A 24,571-nucleotide genomic window follows, 5' to 3' on the forward strand; every position below is an offset into this window, starting at 1 on the left:
CACACCCAGCTAATTTGTGTATTTTTAGTACAGACAGGGTTTCACCATGTTGGCCAGGATGGTCTTGATCTCTTGACCTTGTGATCCACCCACCTCGGCCTCTCAAAGCACTGGGATTACATGTGTGAGCCACCGTGCCCGGCTTTAACATTTTTTAAATGGCTGTATTTTCTTGCAAATTTGCTGAAAATTTAATGATAAGCTCTTGCAAGCTGACATGAGCCGTCTCCAGCACACCATTATTTCCAGGGCAGCACTCTCTCCCAGATTGTCTTCCTACTTCGTGGATGCCCTTTCTCAATCACATTTATTAGTTCCCCCTAATTTCTCAATGAGGGTTTAAGATGTTTAGAGTACCTCTAAACATGGTAAGACTTCTTTTCATTAATCTTACTTGCTGGATAATCTTACCCAGTTTCCTTGATAATCTTACCTAATTCCCTAGCTTTAAATATTATCAGCACCCTCAAGACTTCCAAATTTATATCTGTAGCTCAGAACTTTCCTCTGAATTCCAGACTCATATCCAACTGAATGCTCAACATTTCCATTTGGATGTCTAATAAGCATCTCAAACTTCACTTGTCAAAACTGAACTCCAGATCTTATCCACCCACCCTCAATCTGCTTCTCCTCCAATGTATCTCCATCTTTCATTCTTCCAATTATTCAGGCCCAAATTCCTGAAGTCAGCATTCATTCTTTTCTCTAATTCTCTACATCTATCCATCAGTAAATCCTGTGAGCTCCAACATCAAGTTATATGCAGAATCTCATCACTTCTCCCTACCTCCAGTGCCACCACCCTGGCACACCCCATCATCATCTATCCCCTATATTACTGCAATAATGTTCTACTAGTTTACATGCTGTCAACTTTATCCTCCTACAGTCTTTTCTCTTTTTTTCTTTTTTCTTTCTTTGTTTTGTTTTTTGTTTTCTTTTAAGCAGGGTCTCTCTCTGTCACCCAGATGGGAGTGCAGTGGAGCAATCACTGCACATTTCAGCATCAACCTCCCAGGCTCAAGTGATCCTCCTGAATCATTTTTTGATTTTTGATTTTTTTGTAGAGATGAGGTCTCACTATGTTGCCCATGCTGGCCTACAGTCTTTTCTAAACACAATAGCCAAAAATATCCTTTCAAGTGATCAACTAGATTATGTCATTCCTCAATTCAAACCCTCCAGGGTCTCCCCATCCCACTCAGGGCAAAGGCCCACCTCTCTGACTTCAGCTCTTAGACCTCTCCTCTTGCTCAATCTACTCCAACCACATTATCTCTGCTCTTTCTCAAATATACCAAGAACTGTCCTATATCATGGCCTCTATACTTGTGATTCTGCCTATAACACTCTTCTCTCAGGTATCCATAAAGTTTGCTCCTTCACTTCTTTTATATCTCTGCTCATATATCATCTCAGTAGTAAGGCCTTCCCTAATACTCCTATATAACATAGCAAACGTCCAGCTTATCCCCTTGAAAGAAATGAGAATTTCAATTGGGCAATAAGAGATGGAGGAGGACATTGTATAACTACTTCTCTTCTATCTAGTAAGATTAGAAATATAGAAATAAATGTGGATGAACAGAGAGCTCACTCCAATTTATATTAACAAAGAATGGTGATATAAATGTGTGCTAATATATTTGCATAAACTTTAATTTTTAAAAATGATTTCACACTTTACTTGCATAATGTTTTAACAACTCTGAATCAAGGACGAATATTTTAATCCCCATTTTGTCAATAATTAAACAATCAGCAGTTTCCCTGAAATGATGGTGGCTCACTTTCTAACCCATCCCTACCCACTATTTACAAATATAAATAGTTACTTTACTTACCATTGTAGGTGATCAACAATACAATTATTATACTATACCTCCCTCTCTACTTATATGTATCTGTGGGCTCTAATTATGTGATTACCTCTAGTGCCCAAAGCTTTAGTCTTTTTCATTTCCTCATTAAAGTCTGTCGACATTTTTTGGGAAACCTGCTAAGTGCTGAGCACCTTTTTCTTTTCTCTTTGTTTTTTTAATACAATTATAACTAAAGCCTTTTTTTTTTTAAGCTTCTGTGGCATTGTTGTAGGTATTACCTTAGTCGTTTATTCTTTTAAAGGGCAATTCTTGGCCAGGCATGGTGGCTCACATCTATAATTCCAACACTTTGGGTGGCCGAGGTGGAAGGATGGCTTGAGGCCAGGAGTTCGAGACCAGCCTGGGCAACACAGTAAAACCCTTTCTCTACAACAAAATTTTAAAATTAGCCAGGTGTGGTGGTGCACGTCTGCACTCCCAGCTACTCAGAAGGCTGAGATAGGAGGATCATTTAAGCCCAGGAGTTCGAAGCTTCAGTGGGCCATGATCCTGCTACTGCACTCCAGCCTGGGCTACAGAGTGAGACCCTGTCTCTAAATAAATAAGTAAAATACCCTGTCTCTATGTAAATAAGTAAAATGAAGAGCAATTCTCAAAAATGCATTAACAATATTCCCACAATCACATCTACAAATATAATTAGATAAGGGGAATTTCACTCACTCATTTAGCATATATTTATTCAATAACTATAGAGAGAAAATACTGTATTGATTCAAAACAACTAGATGTTTTCTAAACCAGCAGAGCTTACTATACCTCTCATCTCTGTAGGATAAAAATTTGACACATAAAAGAAAATGCTAAAATATTTTTAAAAGGTCGTATATAATCAAGTCTCTAAGTTAGGCTTTCACACACCAGCATCTAGGGCTGGAATTGTGGCTGCCCTTCTATGCTTCTTTTGATTATTGAGAATGATCATCACCTGGAGTCAATTCTATTATGCCCTTCAACTCTCTCTACTCAAATCCTTATTTCTGGTTAATGAAAGTTTGAAGGTAACCTAAAAATGACAAATTAAGCAAATGAGACAAATGGCAAGGATCTTTTCATACAAATCAAAAATCCCCAACCTGATCTCCATAAATTGAATAAAGTGGAAAGTTGAGATAATTATCCAAGCAAGTCAAGATTCATATTTTAATTGATGTTTAAATAACCAAGTGGAGAATTTTTCACCTAAATTGCCTCAATTCTCCTGTTTTCTTCATTAAACTCTACCTTCATATGACTCCTGAGTCTACAGAAAAAAAAAAAACAACTAAATTTGGATTACTTGAGGGCAGGCACAGGAGGAAATGGGGGGGAAGGGATGATCACTTTTTAAAATAAGAAACTTTTGCATAAAATATGCAACCAAGGGACAGTGAATGTTACATAATTAGAACTGTAGGTAATCATGTGTCTGTTAATTAAGGTTCAACTGTATATTGTACATGGTTTAAGAATAGCATCACCAGAAAGTTATAAATAATTTGGGATAGGTAATTTAAATTTGAAACAGTGATTGGCAATAGTGCTAACAAATGAACTTTTAGAGAAAAGAAAATGATGATACATAAAATCATTTGCCATAGCTTAAAAAATGAAGAATTACAGAACATACAGTGGTATCATTAGGAAAACTCAAATCAAAGTATAATAGAGAAAAGGTGAATTTAATGGTCAAATCTTGGAAAGTAAAGCATTTAGAATAGTGAAATTATTTTATATAAATCTATTCAACATTTTTACAGTTTAAAAAGAAATTTTAAATGCATTATCTTATCTGATTCTCACCACTGAGAAGTCATACCTATTTTACAGGAAACTGAAATTCAGAGTGGCTTGTCCAAGATCACAGAGCTACTAAATAACAGATTTGGAGCTTAATCCAAAAGCTTTTGATTCCAAGTATAGTGTTCTCTCCACAATACTACCCTTAATCCTCCAGAAATGGAGTTAAGCATATTTTTATGGAAAAAATAAAATAAAACTTGACCAATCAGACATAAATTGTATCACTGAATTTTAGAATCTAGGGTTAAATGTTGAATCACAAATGTTCACATTTAGTCTTTTAATTTGTATTTGTAACATATAAATAAAAATGGTCCTACCTTTATAAGTCTGGTAGATAGAGAAAATGGTTATTTCAGCCATTAATCAAGTATTTATTGACTATCTCACTACATTCCAGACACTGGGAACACAGTACTGAACAAAATAGGCAATAGTCTACCCTCACAGAGATTTTAGTCTCAAAATAAAGATAATTAACTAGGAAATTTCAACAAAGTGAAAGATTAAAACAGAGTATAAGAATGCTATCATGGCCAGGAGTGGTGGCTCAGGCCTGTAATACCAGCACTTTGGGATACCGAGGTGGGCAGATCACCTGAGGTCAGGAGTTCAAGACCAGCCTGACCAACATGGTGAAACCCTGTCTCTACTAAAAATACAAAAATTAGCTGGGCATGGTGGTGGGTTCCTGTAATCCCAGCTACTTGGGAGGCTGAGGCAGGAAATCACTTGAACCCGGGAGGCAGAGGTTGCAGTGAGCTGAGATCGTGCCACTGCACTCCAGCATGGGTGACAGAGATTCTGTCTCAAAAAAAAAAAAAAAATGGTATCATAAGGTACCAGTTACCATGGGAGTAGAGAATTAAGTTGATGCCATATGTACAATGTTAACAAGTTTGGCCTTATACCAAGGGTAGAATAACAAGCCATGGAAAATTTTTAACTGAAGGGGAACATGACCATTTTTTAGATTTAGAATGATTAACTACAGTATGATATGTATCCATTAAGACAAGCAATAGCAATTAGACATTTTTCATATTTTAAATAAATATATACAAAATTGAATGGTCACAATTTTATCATTACTTATTAGACATTATGACTAGAAAATGAAAGTGAGAGGTGAAGCTGGCTGGGCTTCTGTGTCAGGTGGGGACTTGGAAAACTTTTCTGTCTAACTAAAGGATTGTAAATCCACCAATCAGTGCTCTGTGTCTAGCTAAAGGACTGTAAATGCACCAATCAGTGCTCTGTGTCTAGCTAAAGGTTTGTAAATGCACCAATCAGCACTTGGTAAAAATGGATCAATCAGCACTCTGTAAAACAGACCAATCAGCACTCTATAAAATGGACCAAGCAGCTCTCTGTAAAATGGACCAATCAGCAGGATGTGGGCGGGGCCAAATAAGGGAATAAAAGCAGGCCACCCAAGCTAGCAGCAGCAACCTGCTCGGGTCCCCTTCCACACTGTGGAAGCTTTGTTCTTTCGCTCTTCAAAATAAATCTTGCTGCTGCTCACTCTTTGGGTCTGTGCCACCTTTATGAGCTGTAACACTCACCGTGAAGGTCTGCAGCTTCACTCCTGAAGTCAGCGAGACCATAAACCCACCAGGAGGAATGAATAACTCCGGACATGCCGCCTTTAAGAGCTGTAACACTCACCGCGAAGGTCTGCAGCTTCACTCCTAAAGTCAGCAAGACCATGAACCCACCAGAAGGAAGAAACTCTGGACACATCCAAACATCAGAAGGAACAAACTCTGGACACACCATCTTTAAGAACTGTAACACTCACCACGAGGGTCCACGGCTTCATTCTTGAAGTCAGCGAGACAAAGAACCCACCAATTCTGGACACATTTTGGTGACCATGAAGGGACCATCGCCTATCACCAAGCGGTGAGACTATCACCTATTGCCAAGTGGTGAGTACCATTGGACCCGTTTCGCTTGCTATTCTGTCCTATTTTTCCTTAGAGTTCAGGGGCTAAATACCAGACACCTATCAGCCAGTTAAAAGAGACTAGCACAGCTGCCAGACTAAAGACACAGGTGTCAAGCTTTCTGGGAAAGGGCTCTCTAACAAACCCCAACTCTTTGGAGTTGGGAGCATTGGTTTGCCTGGAACCAGCTTCTGTATTTCCTGTACTTCTGGGCTGAGCCAAGGGTCAACAGAGAGGAAAGCCATTCAGCTCCAGGGTCCTGACAACAAGTTGGTTGACCCTGTGGCCATGAGCAGAACTTCCAAAGGCATGTCGCCCAAGCGAGACTCACTCATCTATCTTGAACCTTGCCCCCCAGGTCCTAACGCCTGCCAGACAAACTTCCTCTCACCTCTCTTCTCCAAGGCTAGTCCCGCTTATAAAAACCACTTGCTCTCTCTGGTGCTTTTCTAGTTTCTCCTGTAAGAATGATTTCTAGTATAAACTCCAGGACTCTGTTACCTTCTTTTGGCACCTGGGCTCACCAATCAAAAGGACATAATTTTTGCCCAAAGCCCCATCATAGGGGAGACTATCTGGAATTTTAGGATCCCTCCTCAGAAAAGTAGGCCTAACAAAGGCTATTCCTAAAGCTAGGATATGGGGAGCCTCAGAAATTGTATCCTTCCTATTCATATAAGTGAGGACAAAAGGCATCACTCTTCCAATTCTGGAGATCCCTCCCCTCCCTCAGGGTATGGCCCTCCACTTAATTTTTGGGGCGTAACATCTTTATAGGACGGGATAAAGTCCCAATACTAACAGAAGAATGCTTAGGACTCTAACAAGTTTTTGACAATGCATCAGTAAGGGCGACTAAATGGGATTTTTCTCGGTCCTCTTTGTGGTCTAGGAGGACAGGCAAGGGTGCAGGTTTTCGAAAATGCATCAGTAAGGGCTACTAAATCCGACCTTCCTCGGTCCTCCTTGTGGTCTAGGAGGAAAACTAGTGTTTCTGTGGCTGTGGTGGTGAGCACAACTATTCTGACCAGCAGGGTCCAGGGACCGTTGTGGGTTCTTGGGCATGGGGAGAAACAAACCAAAACCATGGGCGGTTTTGTCTTTCAGATGGGAAACACTCAGGCATCAAAAGGCTCACCCTTGAAATGCATCCTAAGCCATTGGGATGAATTTGACCCACAAACCCTGAAAAGGAGGCAGCTCATTTTTTTCTGCACTATGGTCTGGCCCCATTATTCTCTCTCTGATGGGGAAAAATGGCCGTCTGAGGGAAGTATAAATTACAATACTATCCTGCAGTTTGACCTTTTCTGTAAGATGGAAGGCAAATGGAGTGAAATACCTTATGTACATGCTTTCTTTTCATTGAAGGAGAATACACAACTATGCAAAGCTTGCAATTTACATCCCACAGGAGGACCTTTCAGCTTACCCTCATATCCTAGCCTCCCTACAGCTCCCCTTCCTATTAAGGATAAGCCTCCTCTAATCTCCCTGGCCCAGAAGGAAATAAGCAAAGAAATCTCTAAAGGACCACAAAACCCCCCAGGCTATCGGTTATGTCCCCTTCAAGCTGTAGGGGGAGGGGAATTTGGCCCCACCCAGGTACATGTCCCCTTCTCCCTCTCTGACTTAAAGTGGATCAAGGCAGACCTGGTGAAGTTTTCAGATGGTCCTGATGGGTACATAGATGTCCTACAGGGTCTAGGGCAAACCTTCGATCTCTCTTGGAGAGATGTCATGCTATTGTTAGACCAAACCCTGGACTTTAATGAAAAGAATGTGGCTTTAGCTGCAGCATGAGAGTTTGGAGATACCTGGTATCTCAGTCAAGTAAATGATAGAATGACAGCCAAGGAAAGGGACAAATTCCCTACTGGTCAGCAAGCTGTCCCCAGTATGGATCCCCACTGGGACCTTGACTCTCAGATCATGGGGACTGGAGTCATAAACATCTGTTGACCTGTGTTCTAGAAGGACTAAGGAGAATTAGGAAAAAGCCCATGAATTATTCAATGATGTCCACCATAACTCAGGGAAAAGAGGAAAATCTCTGCCTTCCTCAAGCGGCTATGGGAGGCCTTAAGAAAATATACTCCCCTGTCACCCAACTCACTATGGGGTCAATTGATTCTAAAAGATATGTTTATTACCCAATCAGCCACAGATATCAGGAGAGGTCTCCAAAAGCAAGCCCTGGGCCCTGAACAAAATCTGGAGGCATTATTAAACCTGGCAACCCCAGTGTTCTATAATAGGGACCAAGAGGAACAGGCCCAAAAGGAAAAGTGAGATCAGAGAAAGACCGCAGCCTTAGTCATGGCCCTCAGACAAACTTTGGTGGTTCAAAGAGGTCAGAAAATGGAGCAGGCCAATCACTCAGTAGGGCTTGTTATCAGTGTGGTTTACAAGGACACTATAAAAATGATTGTCCAATGAGAAACAAGCCGCCCCCTCGTCCATGTCCGCTATGCTGAGGCAATCACTGGAAGGTGCACTGCCACAGAGGGCAGAGGTTCTCTGGGCCAGTAACCCCCAACCAGAAGACCTAACAACAGGACTTAGGGTGCCTGGGGAAAGTGCCAGCTCATGTCATCACCCTCACTGAGCCCCGGGTACATTTAACTATTGAGGGCCAGGAAATTGACTTCCTCCTGGACACTGGTGCGGCCTTCTCAGTGTTAATCTCCTGTCCCAGATGACTGTCCTCAAGGTCTGTTACCATCCAAGGAATCCTGGGACAGCCTGTAACCAGATATTTCTCCCACCTCCTCAGTTGCAATTGGGAGACTTTGCTCTTTTCACATGCCTTTCTTGTTATGCCTGAAAGTCCCACACCCTTATTAGGGAGGGATATATTAGCCAAAGCTGGAGCTATTATCTACATGAATATGGGGAACAAGTTACCCATTTGTTGTCCTCTACTTGAGGAGGGAATCAACCCTGAAGTCTGGGCATTGGAAGGATAATTTGGAAGGACAAAAAATGCCCACCCAGTCCAAATCAGGCTAAAAGATCCCACCACTTTTCCTTATCAAAGGCAACATCCCTTAAGGCCTGAAGCTCATAAAGGATTACAAGTTATTGTTAAACATTTAAAAGCTCAAGGCTTAGTAAGGAAATGCAGCACTGACTGCAACACCCCAATTCTAGGAGTACAAAAACCAAACAGTCAGTGGAGACTAGTGCAAGATCTTGGACTCATCAATGAGGCAAAAATTCCTCTATATCCAGTTGTACCCGACCCCTATACCCTGCTCTCTCAAATACCAGAGGACACAGACTGGTTCACTGTTTTGGACCTCAAGGATGCCTTCTTCTGTATTCCCCTGCACTCTGACTCCCAGTTTCTCTTTGCCTTTGGGGACCCCACAGACCACACATCCCAACTTACACAGATGATCTTGCCCCACGGGTTTAGGGATAGCCCTCACCTGTTTGGTCAGGCACTGGCCCATGATCTAGGCCACTTGTCAAGTCCAGGCACTCTGGTCCTTCAATATGTGGATGATTTACTTTTGGCTACCAGTTTGGAAGCCTCATGCCAACAGGCTACTCCAGATCTCTTGAACTTTCTAGCTAATCAAGGGTACAAGGCGTCTAGGTCAAAGGCCCAGCTTTGCCTACAGCAGGTCGAATATCTAGGCTTAATCTTAGCCAGAGGGGCCAGGGCCCTCAGCAAGGAATGAGTACAGCCTATACTGGCTTATCATCACCCTAAGACATTAAAACAGTTGTGGGGGTTCCTTGGAATCACTGGCTTTTGCCGACTATGGATCCCCGGATACAGCGAGATGGCCAGACCACTCTATACTCAAATCAAGGAGACCCAGATGGCAAATACTCATCTAATAGAATGAGAACCAGGGGCAGAAACAGCCTTCAAAACCTTAAAGTAGGCCCTAGTACAACTCCAGTTTTAAGCCTTCCCACAGGACAAAACTTTTCTCTATATGTCACAGAGAGAGCAGGAATAGCTCTCGGAGTCCTTACTCAGACTCATGGGATGACCCCACAACCAGTGGCATACCAAAGTAAGGAAATTGATGTAGTAGCAAAAGGCTGGCCTCACTGTTTAAGGGTAGTTGTGGCGGTGGCCGTCTTAATGTCAGAGGCTATCAAGATAATACAAGGAACGGATCTCATGGTCTGGAGTACTCATGACGTAAATGGCACACTAGGTGCCAAAGGAAGTTTATGGCTATCAGACAACCGCCTACTTAGATAACAGGCACTACTCCTTGAGGGACCAGTGCTTCAAATACCTATGTGCGTGGCCCTCAACCCTGCCACTTTTCTCCCAGAGGATGGGGAACCAATCACCATGACTGCCAAACTTATAGTCCAAACTTATGCCGCCCGAGATGATCTCTTAGAAGTCCTCTTAGACTGATGGAAGTTCATTTGTGGAGAATGGGATACAAAGGGCAGGTTATGCCATAGTTAATGATGTAACCGTACTTGAAAGTAAGCCTCTTCCCCCAGGGACCAGTGCCCAGTTAGCAGAACTAGTGGCACTTACCCGAGCCTTATAACTGGGAAAGGGAAAAAGAATAAATGTGTATACAGATAGCAGGTATGCTGATCTAATCCTACATGCCCACGCTGCAATATGGAAAGAAAGGGAGTTCCTAACCTCTGGGGGAACCCCCATTAAATACCACAAGGAAATCATGGAGTTATTGCACTCAGTGCAAAAACCCAAGGAGGTGGCAGTCTTACACTGTCAAAGCCATCAAAAAGGGGAAGGAGAGGGGAGAACAGCAGCATAAGCCACTGGCAGAGGCAGGGAAAGACTAGCAGAGAGAGAGAGAGAGAGAGAGAGGAAGAGACAGAGATATAGAGAGAGGGAAAGAGAAAGATAGGAAGTCAAAGAGAGAGACAGAGAGGAAGAGACTGAAAGTCAAAGAGAGAAGGAAAGAGAGGAAGAGACAAAGGAATCAAAGAGAGAGAAAGAGATAGAAGCAGTAAAGAAAAAACAGTGTACCCTATTCCTTTAAAAGCCAGGGTAAATTTAAAACCTATAATTGATAATTGAAGGTCTTCTCTGTAACCCTGTAACAGTCCAATACCACCTTGTTGTCAGTGTAAACAAGGGCATAGCCCGAAAGCACTGAGGCCACTGACAACCCATAGCCTTCCTATCAAAAATCCTTAACCCAGCAGGTTTCCTAACAGGGGATCTAAATCTTAACTAATTATCATACAAAGGTCTGACCAGACCTAGGATGAACTCCCTTCAGGACAGGAAGATAGATGGTTCCTCCCAGGCAAGTAAGGAAAAAAAGACACAATGGGTATTCAGTGAGGAAACTCTTGTAGAAGCAGAGTTAGGAAAATTGCCTAATAATTGGTCTGCTCAAATGTGCGAGCTGTTTGCACTCAGCCAAACTTTAAAGTACTTACAGAATCAGGAAGGAGCCATCTATACGAATTTTAAGTTAATATGGACTGAACGTGGTCTTACTAATAGCAAAGAATAATTGAAATCCCAAACGTACAAGGTTCAACAAAAGTAAAGTTTGCTAAAGGTTTACAGTGTAACATATATTATCCTAACTTCTAATCTTATGAAAATCAGACGTTATCAGTACCCCTCAAAGCTCAAGTCCAGCACAGAGCCATACAACTAATTCCCCTACTTATAGGGTTAGGAATGGCTACTGCTACAGAAACTGGAATAGCAGGTTTATGTACTTCATTATCCTACTACCACACACTCTCAAAGGAATTCTCAGACAGTTTGCAAGAAACAACAAAATCTATCCAGTAAGGATAGTAACTATAATCCCAAATAGACTTTGGCAGCAGTGACTCTCCAAAACCACCAAGGCCTAGACCTCCTCACTGCTGAGAAAGGAGGACTCTGCACCTTCTTAGGGGAAGAGTGTTGTTTTTATACTAACCAGTCAGGGATAGTACGAGATGTCATCCGGTGTTTATAGGAAAAGGCTTCTGAAATCAGAAAACGCCTTTCAAACTCATACCAACCTCTAGAGTTGGGCAATATGGCTCCTCTCCTTTCTAGGTCCCATGGCAGCCATCTTGCTGTTACTCACCTTTGGGCCCTGTATTTTTAACCTGCTTGTAAAATTTGTTTCCTCTAGAATCGAGGCCATCAAGCTACAGATGGTCTTACAAATGGAACCCTAAATGAGCTCAACTAACAACTTCTACTGAGGACCCCTGGACTGACCCACTGGCCCTTTCACTGGCCTAAAGAGTTACCCTCTGGAGGACACTACAACTGTAGGGCCCCTTCTTCACCCCATCCAGCAGAAAGTAGCTACAGCGGTGATCGGCCAAATTCCCAACAGCAGTTGGGGTGTCCTGTTTAGAGGTGGGATTGAGAGGTGAAGCTGTCTGGGCTTCTGTGTCAGGTGGGGACTTGGAGAACTTTCCTATATAGCTAAAGGATTGTAAAAGCACCAATCAGTGCTGTGTGTCTAGCTAAAGGATTGTAAATGCACCAATCAGTGCTCTGTGTCCAGCTAAAGGTTTGTAAACACACTAATCAGCACTTGGTAAAAATGGACCAATGAGCACTCTGTAAAAGGGACCAATTGGCACTCTGTAAAACAGACCAAGCAGCGCTCTGTAAAATGGACCAATCAGCATTATGTGGGGTGGGGCCAAATAAGGGAATAAAAGCATGCTGCCCGAACCAGCAACAGCAACCCACTCAGGTCCCCTTCCATGCTGTAGAAGCTTTGTTCTTTCGCTCTTTGCAATAAATCTTGCTGCTCCTCACTCTTTGGGTCCGCGCCGCCTTTATGAGCTGTAATATGCACTGTGAAGGTCTGCAGCTTCACTCCTGAAGTCAGCGAGACCACAAACCCACCAGGAGGAATGAACAACTCCAGACATGCCACCTTTAAGAGCTGTAAAACGCACCGCGAAGGTCTGCAGCTTCACTCCTGAAGTCAGCGAGACCATGAACCCACCAGAAGGAAGAAACTCCAGACACATCCGAACATCAGAAGGAACAAACTCCGGACACACCATCTTTAAGAACTGTAACACTCACCACGAGTATCGGTGGCTTCATTCTTGAAGTCAGCGAGACAGAATCCACCCATTCCAGACACAAAAGTATTTTACTAAGAAGCATTCACATATGCTTAATTCTTATTGTTGATGTTATTGCTTTTTTACAAATCAAGGATACTCATGAGACAGTAATAAAGTAATGAATAGCAATAGAAAAGTTAGTCTTGAACCAGGTTTTTAAAAAAAAAAAAAAAATTAACATTAAAATGTATAGTTCGGCCGGGCATGGTGGCTCACGCCTGTAATCCCAGCACTTTAGGAGGCCGAGGCAGGCTGACCACCTGAGGTCAGGAGTTCGAGACCAGCCTGACCAACATGGAGAAACCCCATTTCTACTAAAAATGCAAAATTAGCTGAGCATAGAGGTCCATGCCTGTAATCCCAGCTACTCGGGAGGCTGAGACAGAAGAACAGCTTGAACCTGGAAGGCAGAGGTTGCAGTGAGCCAAAATGGTGTGATTGCACTCCAGCCTGGGCAACAAGAGTGCAACTCCATCTCCAAATAAATAAACAAAACAAACATAGTTCAAGGTGATACCACAAAGGTGTCATTTTATTACTAATAATATTAGCTAGCATTTGTGGAACAATGCTAGGTATTCTGCACCAATCACCTTATTTAATCTTCAAAAGAATCCTAATAACTACTACTATATACATTTTCACAAATGGGGAAATTTTAGACTGAGGGAAATAGAGTACATTTGCCCAAGGCTACATAACAGTAAGTGCTGGAACCACGATGCAAATGCTGATGTATCTGCCACCAAAGCCCATAAAAAGCATTATGCCATATTGAAACTTGATTTACTAGGAAAGGATCACAATGCTTCTTTCTTCTATAATTATTCTTTGCAATTATACTTTACCCTCCCTAAAAAAAAATTGTTTGAATATACTTCAACAAACACTTGTTGATCAGGTTATTTTCCCTGTTGAAACAAGAAGACATTATTAATAGTATAAAATGGTAAATTTATATCTCTCCTTTCAGACAAGCCATGCTTTCAAATTTTCTATAAACTTGTTAAAGGGGAAGGATAGAAAACGTGCGAGGCTAAGCAGCAATAAATAGAAAGTAAGAAAATAACAAATTGGCTGGGCATGTGGCTCACGCTTGTAGTCCCAGCACTTTGGGAGGCCGAGGCAGACGGATCACTTTGAGCTCAGGAGTTCCAGACCAGCCTGGGCAACATGGCAAAACCCCATCTCTACTAAAAATACAAAAATTACCTGGGCATGGTGGTGGATGCCTGTAATCCCAGCTACTCAGGAGGCTGAGGCAGGAGAATCGCTTGAACCCAGAAAGCAGAGTTTGCAGTGAGCTGAGATCATGCCACTGCACTCCAGCCTGGGCAACAGAGCAAGACTCCATCTCAAAAAAAAGATAAAAAATTGCATCTTCAGCTAAATACTGATTTATGCATCATTCCAGATTTATTTATCTAGAAAAATAAATAAATAAATAAAATTTGGAATTTAAATAGTGAAGAATATGTATGGCCAGACTTAAAGCAGACCTGAAGACTGCAATCATTTTGTATATATTAGACGATTTACAAATTACTTTAGCATCTTTGGAGGAGAAATAATATTAATAAGAAATGTTATAACCTGTTTTTTTAAAAACAACACATACACGCATGGCATCTCCTATCTGTGATCAAATGCATCATTGCCATATCTGGACAGGCTTGTTCCAGTAGCTGACCAGGAAGCTGAACCCAAACCACTGATGGAAGGAGACTCTGACATTTCTCCTCCTTGAACCCACCCACCCCCCGTAAAAAAAAAATGCATTCAGATGATAAGCATTTGTACAGCAGTTTCTTATCTACAAAATAATTTTTATATGGTCTAAGTATCTTGATTTGATCCTTACAATAATCCTAAGAGGTATTAGTAGTACACCTAAGTTTTAACAGGAAAAATTTGAAGCTCTATCTGTTGATTTTCTTAATGTAGCCAACTGATGGTAAAGCTAGATTCCAATCCTGGGCTCTCCTCTACTGCACTATGATGCCATTCACTTGTTCAAAGACAACCACACTCATACAGTAAAAAGGAAAGCATCAGACAAGCTTCTGGTCCTAATTCCATCACTAACTAACTTTGTAAAAGTGAAGTTCATGTATATTACCATATTTGATGAGAAAAAGAAACAGTATATAGTAAGGGGGAAAAAAGCATTAAATCCCTTTTTTAAAAGGAAACAAGTTCAGAAGGATTACATGATTTTCACAGGATCTTCTGGTGGCATCATCATAAGAAGGCAAGTAACCTCTATTTTACACGTGGGAGATTGGTACTTTGAGATATTAAAACTTTTTTCTACCTAAATTTTCCCATTTCCTTTTTTCTCATTCCAGCAGATAACTAGTTCCCTACTTTATTGCCTCAGGGGCGCTATATGCCAGGACAAAATCCAGAAGGAATTTTTAAGTAATTCCAGTTTTGCTTTCTAAAAACCTAAGCCCTCAGAATAAAAGAAGAGTTTGTCAGAGATGAAAAAGAGATTCTCAGATACAGGCAGAGAAAGGGACTTCTCCTAGCCCCTTCACAGTGTAGAAAAAAATTTTCCCAGCTGAAGAAAACAGAAAAATGTCTTTGGATCTCAAGGCATCAGGGATCTAGGCTCTTCTTACTGGTAACATTGCTTGGAAGGCAGCAAGATCCAAGAGGAATGGCATCGTAATGAATCTAGGCAAACAGAAACACACATTCTAGAAAAAGGTAAAAGTCCATGACTCGGACATATCAAATATCTGTCAAACCAGACCAGAAAGAGCTATCTAGACACAACAGCTCATATGTCAGAAGTAAGCTGTTTTATATAGATGATCAACAGCCAGAGGACACTCCCATTCCAGGTAGAACCCCACCTTAACCCCAGGGAAGTGGGGAAAACTTCAAAAAGGATAAGAGTTATTTTGTCTGCTACTCAGTTACTAACAGTAAAGGTGAATTATAGAAAATAAATGGATACTTCTAACATACCTAAATTTACAGACCAAGTCCAGCTCACAGATTATCTGATCTTGTCCCTTCTTTTAGTAGCCAAATCTTCTGACTACTGTTCTAGGTTTTTTCTACCATGTCACTGCTATTGATGATGATGATAATAAAGGATGTGATTATATAGTTCAAGACCAAAAATAAGAAAAATAAATAATGATCTGAAACAGCCTCTTGCCATTTCCCACATTGTCTGGTAAACGTCTATTCATCTTCTGTATCTCATCTTAAATATTACATCTTCCCTAGTGGGATTGAGTGTTCCTTATCTGTTTTCTTGATACTGAGTGTTAACCTCACCACATAGCATTGAAATTGCCTGTTTTTGCATCTGTTTTCCTAATATATTTTAAGATTCATAAAGGCAGAGACTGAATATCATTTGCTACTTCAAACATGCATCTGGCACAGTGCCTGGCACATAGCAGGCACTCATAATACACCTTTGTTGAATGGATAAATGACTGAATAAGTAAATGAAAGTAGAGTCATTGCCTTAAATATATACACCAGTTTACACCATATATAGACCAGTTTACCTTTCGAAAGAATTTTACCTTGTTTATTACCTACGAGAGATGTTTAAATAGAACAGAACTAAACAGGTTTATTCCAAGTATTACCATGCTTTTAATGATAAAGATGTCACAGTTCTTCAAAATGATAGGCCCCTGATAGAAGCTTCAAAATTGTATCCTAAATTAGGGCCTCAGTGGCTAGCAAAATGGTGTCATCAGAAGAAATGGGTTACAAAAATCTTACCCATAATCTTTGAAAGTTTAAATTTAATAATTCATTTTCACAGGATTTTCTACTTTATACTATACCATTCCTCTTGATCTTAAATCCTAAAATAAAGGAGGGCAGGAGAATCATTTCATAATAAAGGTGATTTGGCCATAATTCTTGAAATAGCTTTGAAAACTTACTAAAAATTGAACCCATGCAGAAAGCTTATTAGTTGGAATTCAGAATGACTAATTGGACAGAAGAGACTGGATAAAACTCATGATCCTTTGCCGACAAAGCAACCTACATTGAGGATATAGAAATACTTGTGTCTTGACTGCCATAAATTCCTGGGCAAGAATTGTAGCTGGGGAACATATCCCCTTATCCCAATCAAAAAAAAAAAAAATCTCTCCCTTATACTAAAAAATATTTTGTAATCACTGACATGGTAACATAGTATTAAGAAATAAGCATATAAGGAGAATATATATTTCAGGAAGTATAGTATTCATATAGCTCAGTAAATACATTTTATAGAACAGTGAGCAATTTACTTATTGACAAAGGCATGAATGAACAGAATGCCTTAATCCAACGTTTTAAAAATCCAATGTTTATCCCAGGCAAATTAACACAGAAACAGTAAACAAAATACCACATGTTCTTACAAGTGGTAACTAAGAATTGGGTATACATGGACATAAAGACAGGAACAACAGACCCTATGCAAGGGACTAGTGGGACAAGGGCTAAAAAACCACCTATTGAGTACTATGCTCAATACCTAGGTGACAGAATCATTCGTATCCAAAACCTCAGCATCACACAATATACTCATGTAACAATCTGCACATGTACTCACTGAATCTAAGAAAAAGTTGAAGTTTTTTAAAAATAAATAAGTAAAATCCAATGTTTTGTGCATATCTCACTGACTAGATCCTTCTACCCACAAAAGTAACCAATAATAGGCCTAAGGGAGAAATAAAATATTCTATCATAAATAAAAACACTTGAGCAGATTTCCAAAAACCCAGAAGTTCACACATTTTCTAGTATCAAGTCATTAGCATATGATTTGCACTCTCCCAATAGCTATGTAAAATAAAATCAATTAACGAATCATTTTATCTCTGTCTTCCTCACTAAGTTGCTTCATAGCATACTCCTAATCAGTAGTTAAACACAAAAAGTATTCTTCTATTTCTCATTCCAGAATTCATTCCATTTATGCCTCCTGGATTAATTAATATTTTACAATATCAAGAGTCTATAGCTTATCCAAGGTCAAAATTGTCCCTACGGGGAATTTCTTTTAAAATAAAAAAGATATGGGACACCCAGGCTGGAGTTCAGTGGCACAATCATAGCTCACTGCAGTCTCAGACTCCTGGGCTCAGGCAATCCTCCAGTCTCAGCCTCCCAAGTAACTGGGACTATAGGCATATGCCAACAAGCCCAGCTAATTTTTTTAATTGGGGAATTTTAAATTAAAAAAAACTTTAGTAAATTGTCTATTTTACTTTGACTTACAGAAAATGCAAAAGTTTGAAATCCTAGAGAAGCATGTTCCCATCCTTCTCTAGGATGATTCAGTGCTTAATTCTTTTGAGTTTTATGGCTGGGAAGAGATTTAAAAAAAAAACTTGAAGTTTTGGAAAACAGAAAAAACATCTGCAGCCATGTGCAGTGGCTCATGCCTGTAATCCCAGCACTTTCGGAGGTGGAGGCAGATGAATCACCTGAGGTCAGGAGTTTGAGGCCAGCCTGCCCAACATGGTGAAATCCCTTCTCTTCTAAAAATAAAAAAATTAGCCAGGAGCGGTGGCAGGCGCCTGTAATCCCAGCTACTCGGCAGGCTGAGGCAGGAGAATTGCTTGAACCCAGGAGGTGGAGGTTGCAGTGAACCGAGATTGCACCACTGCACTCCAGCCTGGGCAACAGAGCAAGACTCCATCTCAAAAAAAAAAGAAAAACTCTCCATATATTACTGGTATGGCAAACATGAAAATTCAAATACAAATTTGGTAAAATGTATGCAAAAGGAATAAGATAGCCACACAAGGCCACTCAATGAAGTCAGGTACAGGCATAGCTCATTTTATTGCACTTTGCTTTACTGCCCTTTGCAGATAACATGTTTTTCACAAATTAAGTTTGTGACAACCCTGTGTCAAGCAAGTCTATCACTGGCAATTTTCCACAGGATGTATTCACTTCATGTCTCTGTGTCACATTTTGGTAATTCTCACAATATTTCAAACTTTTTCATTAGTCTTTTATTTGTTACAGTGATCTGTAATCAGTGATCTTCGATGTTCATTGTAATTGTTTTGGGGTGCCACAAATCACACCCACATAAGACAGCAAACTTAATCTGTAAATGTTGTGTGTTATCTGACTCCTCTATCAACTGATCATTGCCCCATCTCTCTCCCTCTCCTCAGGGCCCCCTATTCCTAGAGACACAACAATATTAAAGTTAGGCCAATTAATAACTCTACAATGGCCTCTCAGTGTTCAAGTGAAAGGAAACGTTACATATTTCTCACACTCAAAGCTAGAAACGATTAAGCTTAGTGAGGAAGGCATGGTGAAAGCTGAGATAAGCCAAAAGCTAGGCAGCCCTCTTGCACCAAATAGCCAAGTTGTGAATGCAAAGGAAAAACTCTTGAAGAAAATTAAAAGGGCTACTTCAGTGAACACACGAATAATAAGAGAGACAGCCTTACTGTTGATATGGAGAAAGTTTTAGTGACCTGAACAGAAGATCAAACCAGCTGTAATTCCCCTTAAACCAAAGTCTAATCCAGAGCAAGGCCCTAACTCTCTTCAATTCTATATAGGCTGAGAGAGGTGAGGAAGCTGCAGAAGAAAAGCTGGAAGCCAGCAAAGGTTGGTTCATGAGGTTTAAGGAAAGAAGTCATCTTTGTAACATAAAAGTGCAAGGTGAAGCAGCAAGTGCTGATGAAGAAGCTACAGCAAGTTATCAAGAAGATCTAGCTGAGATAATTGATGAAAATGGCTAAACAACAGATTTTCAATTCAGACAAAACAGCCTCACATCAAAAGAAAACAATAGAGAGAAATCAATGCCTCATTTCAAAGTTTCAAAGGACAGGCTGACGCTTCTTAGAGGCTAATGGCTGAATGCAGCTGGTGACTTTACGTTGAAGCCAATGCTCATTTACCCTTCCAAAAATCCTAGGGTCTTTAAGAATTATGCTAAATCTATTCTGTCTATGCTCTAAAAGTAGATCAACAAAAGCCTGCGTGACAGCACATCCGTTTACAGCATGGTTTACTGAATATTTTAAGCCCACCGTTGAGAACTACTACTCAGAAAAAAAAAAAAAAAGATTCCTTTCCAAATATTACTACTCATGGACAATGCACCTAGTCACCCAAGAGCTCCAATGAAGATATACAAGGAGATTAAAGTTGTTTTCATGCCTGCTAATACTACATCCATTCTGCAGGCCACAGATGAAGGAATAACTTCAACTTTCAAGCCTTATTATTTAAGAAATACATTTTGTAAGACTATATCTGCCACAGTGATTCTCTGATAGATCTGGCCAAAGTAAATTGAAAACCTCCTGGAAAGAATTCATCATTCTATATGCCATTAAGAACATTCTTGATTCAAAGGAGGAGGTCAAAATATCAACATTAACGGGAGTTTGGAAGACGTTCATTCCAACTTTCATGGATGACTTTGAGGGATTCAAGTCTTCAGTGGAAGAAGTAACTTCAGATGGAATGGAAATACCAAGAGATCTAGAATTAGAAGTGAAGCCTGAAGATGTGACTGAATTGCTGCAATCTCATCATAAAACTGGAACGAATAAGGAGTTGCTTCTTATGGATGAGCAAAGAAAGTGGTTTCTTGAGATGAAATCTACTTCCAGTGAAGACGTTGTGAACATTGTTTGAAATGGCAACAAAGGGTTTAGAATACTACATACACTTAGTTGATAAAGCAGCAGCAGGGTTTGAGAAAACCGATTCCAATTTTGAAAGAAGTTCTACTGTGGGTAAAATGCTGTCAAACAGCATCTCATGCTACAGAGAAATCTCTCATAAAATAAAGAGTCAATTGATGTGGCAAACTTCATTGTTGTCCTATTTTAACAAATTGCCTTAGACATCCCGACCTTCAGCAATCATCACCCTGATCAGTCAGCAGCCATCAACACTGAAGCAAGATCTTCCACCAGCAAAAAGATTACTACTCGCTAAAGGCTCAGATGATCATTAGCATTTTTTAGCAGTAAAGTATTTTTAATTAAAGTATGTACATTGTTTTTAGACATAATACGATTGCAAACCTAATGGACTATAGCATAGTATATACTGTACTGTATACAACAAATATGTTGGTTTCCCAGTGCATATATACCGTAGTATACAATATATTGCATATATGCATTGGGAAACCAGAATATTTGTGTAGCTTGCTTCATTGTGATAATAGGCCTTATTTCAGTGGTCTGGAACCTAACCCGCAATATCTCTGAGATATACCTGTACATATTTCCCCTCTTATTGATTCTGAAAAAAAAATATTTTAAGAACTTAAGAAAAACTAGAGATGAAAACAGAGTATACCCAGATAACGAAAAGCAAATGTAAATTAGTAAGATGCTATAAAACAAGAAGTTGAGCCATAAAGTGCAGGAAACAATGAAAGAAGAAAACTTTGAATAGGGAAAAAATAAGCAGGAGAGTCATAAGGTCCTCTCCTCCAGAGGAAAAAAATAAAAACCGAAATGACACTTTTATGAAGTATACAGTCAACCAAAAGCAAAGAGATAATTAAAGAACTGTGAGTCCAGGAAACAGTAATCTCAGTGTCAAGGGTGCCTATGAGATACATGGCAATATCATGTCTTAAGATTCTAAGGCTAGGTGCGCTGGCTCATGCCTGTAATCCCAGCACTTTGGGAGGCCGAGGTGGGTGGATAACGAGGTCAGGAGTTCGAGACCAGCCTGGCCAACATGGTGAAACCCCATTTCTACTAAAAATACAAAAATTAGCCAGGTGCGGTGGCATGCGCCTGTAATCCCAGCTACTCAGAAGGCTGAGTCAAGAGAATTGCTTGAACCCCGGAGGCGGAGGTTCCAGTGAGCCAAGATCACACCACTGCACTCCCACCTGGGCTACAGAGCAAGACTCTGTCTCCCAAAAAAAAAAAAAAGATTCCAATTATGTAACATTCTTCAGCTTCCTTTGAAAGCTATAATGTCAAAACATATACATATAAAAAAGATAGGACTTAGCTTTCAGCACATGATAAAAAGTATGTTTATATATATTATATCACTGAGAACCACTGCAAAAAAGGAATTCAAAGGAAATAAAGGGTCATAAATAAATAATATCAGACAAACTTCTATACCAGTTTAAAAGAAGCTCTGAAGACAATAGGACAATTTTTTTTTTTTTTTTTTTGAGACAGAGTCTCGCTCTGTCGCCAAGCTGGAGTGCAGCGACACGGTCTTGGCTCACTGCAACCTCCGCCTCCTGGGTTCAAGTGATTCTCCTGCATCAGCCTCCCAAGTAGCTGGGATTACAGGCACGCACCACCATGCCCGGCTAATTTTTGTATTTTTAGTAGAGATGGGGTTTCACCATGTTGGCAGGCTGGTCTTGAACTCCTGACCTCGCATCATATCAGAGAATACTATACAACTTATCCTGAATTGGTCCTAAATTTTCACAAATTAAAATATGTCCAAGATTGTCCCAAAGGCTCACCTGGGAGCAAATAAAGTTACTACTACAGATAAGAAAATCTTGAATGAAAAGCAACTGTTGAGGAAAAAAAATCTCCAACAGGGAAACAGAAGAGTCTTCTGTTGATAAAACTGAGATCTGTAAAAATGCAAAAAGACTAGAGTGAGAGAAGTAGAAAGTAATGTCATAAAGTAAACGAGCAGTTAATATGGGGTTTGAGGCACAGCAGTTTCTGCTTATCCAAGGGCAGTCCAGAATGGCACCTAGAAATGGGCTTAGTGAGATGTCACACCCATTCCCAATTCCCACCATGGTTGCATGGTATCAGTAAAAGAATCTCCTCTCTCTTTGACAACAATATACTAAATAAATACAAAATGAAAATCCACCTTATGAAAATTTCATACTTTAATGAGAATATGTTCAACAATGAATAAACACTTGGCTCAGTGAGGATAGTTATTGTTTAGAATCACATTAAGTCTAGCTCTTTCATCATGTCTACCACATGAAACAATGAAGAGAGAAAAAGACTCAAGGTGACAGAGGACAGTGATCCCTGCAGAATAAATCTAGGTTAAACTTAAAAATACTGTTCTTGGCCGGGCGCGGTGGCTCACGCTTGTAATCCCAGCACTTTGGGAGGCCGAGGCGGGCAGATCACGAGGTCAGGAGATCGAGACCACGGTGAAACCCCGTCTCTACTAAAAAATACAAAAAATTAGCCGGGCGCGGTGGCGGGCGCCTGTAGTCCCAGCTACTCGGAGGCTGAGGCAGGAGAATGGCGTGAACCCGGGAGGCGGAGCTTGCAGTGAGCGGAGATTGCGCCACTGCACTCCAGCCCGGGCGACAGAGCGAGACTCTGTCTCAAAAAAAAAAAAAAAAAAAAAAAAAAAATACTGTTCTTATATTATATAAACAGTAGAGATAGTAAGTATAGCCAATGAAAAATATAATGTATACATAACTTGTTTGGCTAGTTGTCTATAATATTCAAGAATATGTATCATAAAACTAGCAGTTTTAAGAGATTAAAAGCAAGATACATTGTTTCTCTAGATCAGTTTATCAGGAAAACTATATAACATATACTTTGGTATCAGAAATATACACTGTTTTTTCTTATAAGAACTTGTTGATTTGTTTAAAAATTCAATCCATTAGTCAATTCATTATTGAAGAAGGAAAGAAGAAAGGGAAGAAGGGAGGCAAAGGAAGGGAGGAAGAAGGAAAGAAAGGAAATTCTTCTAAAGTATTATAATTTCAGCAATGTATCAGCAATTTCTGTAACAGTTCTTTAAAGGGAAGAACTTTTAAGAAACTCGGTTTATGGGGTTTAGAAACATTAAGTTCTGAACTTTCTAACTAAACCTGCTTAGTTAAGTTATACCTAGAATATCAATTGAGCTTCCTCCTCCTCCTTCCCACATACCGTTTTATCTCTTTCTGTGTCTCTCCTCCTTCCCATTCTCTCTCCCTCTCACTCTTTTCCTCTCTCTCACACACACACATACACGTAATGTGTTTAATTCCATTATTAGTTCAAAATAAAGTAATCCAAAAGAAACTGTCTAGAGAAATGGTAGAAAGAATAAAAACACACATCAACTTAAATATGTCAAAGAGCCACATCGTTTATTGCCTACATTCCCAAAACCATTCTTGTTCTAGATAAACCAATTGTGTCTGGTCTGGACAGGTGTGGCTCCAAAATTTCAGAGAGTTTACTTCTGTCAGTGGTATTATTAGAAACAGCAGGGGGAGGAAACAATCGCAATCTTAAATCCCAGTGTGCAAAAATCACAGTTCTAGGTGTTCCAAAAGTTTTATATATCATTGTCCAGCTCTACAAATATCAGCTTGGATAAGGCATCTCAGTGATTATAAGTTTCCTCAACATCCCTACCAAATCCACAGGTAGAAGAATTAAACACCATGCAGAGATAAGTTCCACTTTAACCTGCAATACACCCAGAGCCTTAGTTTCAGATTGTAGCAACTCACATAACTGGACAACATTTGGATCTATATTAGTCCAGTATAGCAGAGTTCAAGGATGTTCATATAAATTTTGATTCAAAACTCTTGAGAAACTCTTTACAGTTGATCTCACCTTCCATATCATGTCAAAACAAAACAAAACAAAAACAGTCCCAAACTAGGATCCTTTGGAACAAAGTTAACCTGGGGTGCATCTAAACTAAACTGAATCCCCAAGTTCGGATTATAATCAACTATGCTTCAGGAATTCACTAGATCTTGATCAATTCCAATAATAAAATCGTTGAAGAGGGAGGAAAGAAACAGGTGTTTGCTCCATTTGGGGAACTTGACAATCATGTTATTGGATAATGCATATATCTGGAAAAGCACAATAGTCACGAAAGTTGTGCTTTATCACAAAAGTGAAGATTTAC

At 40.0% G+C, this 24,571-nt stretch overlaps 1 protein-coding gene across 5 annotated transcripts in view; it reads right to left on the reverse strand.

The window, feature by feature from the left end:
• The window catches only part of DLG2 (discs large MAGUK scaffold protein 2), a 2,194,174-nt gene that overhangs the window by 2,167,322 nt on the left and 2,281 nt on the right, over positions 1-24,571 (reverse strand). The gene's annotated exons all lie outside the window — the stretch shown is intronic.

Source organism: Symphalangus syndactylus, chromosome 6 (assembly GCF_028878055.3).
Source record: "Symphalangus syndactylus isolate Jambi chromosome 6, NHGRI_mSymSyn1-v2.1_pri, whole genome shotgun sequence".
NCBI lineage: Eukaryota > Metazoa > Chordata > Mammalia > Primates > Hylobatidae > Symphalangus > Symphalangus syndactylus.